Source organism: Etheostoma spectabile, chromosome 18, assembly GCF_008692095.1.
Source record: "Etheostoma spectabile isolate EspeVRDwgs_2016 chromosome 18, UIUC_Espe_1.0, whole genome shotgun sequence".
In the NCBI taxonomy this organism is placed as follows: Eukaryota; Metazoa; Chordata; class Actinopteri; order Perciformes; family Percidae; genus Etheostoma; species Etheostoma spectabile.
Window position 1 is genome coordinate 22137863 of NC_045750.1, and position 254 is coordinate 22138116.

Here is a 254-nt window from a genome sequence, read left to right on the forward strand (position 1 = left end):
GAGTTTCCCCTGCCAGAGTACTCCATACAACACATCTAATTCTCTTAGATTGCGGAGACAACTTCCCTCCTTCTTCTATGAGTCCATTCAATGTACCCCCTGTGTACCCCCATCAGGGAGATTTCCAAGAGAAGCATCACTGAAAACAATAACATGTAAAGCATCACTGTTTCCCAAATGCTGAAACCTGAGAGACACCTTTTCAGAATTAAGCTTTCTGAGGACCTTATTTGTCTCATGAATAGACTGGACTG

The 254-nt window shown here is 42.9% G+C and overlaps 1 protein-coding gene across 2 annotated transcripts in view; it reads left to right on the plus strand.

The window, feature by feature from the left end:
• cnstb (consortin, connexin sorting protein b) overlaps window positions 1-254 on the plus strand; it is a 28789-nt gene that overhangs the window by 12267 nt on the left and 16268 nt on the right. The gene's annotated exons all lie outside the window — the stretch shown is intronic.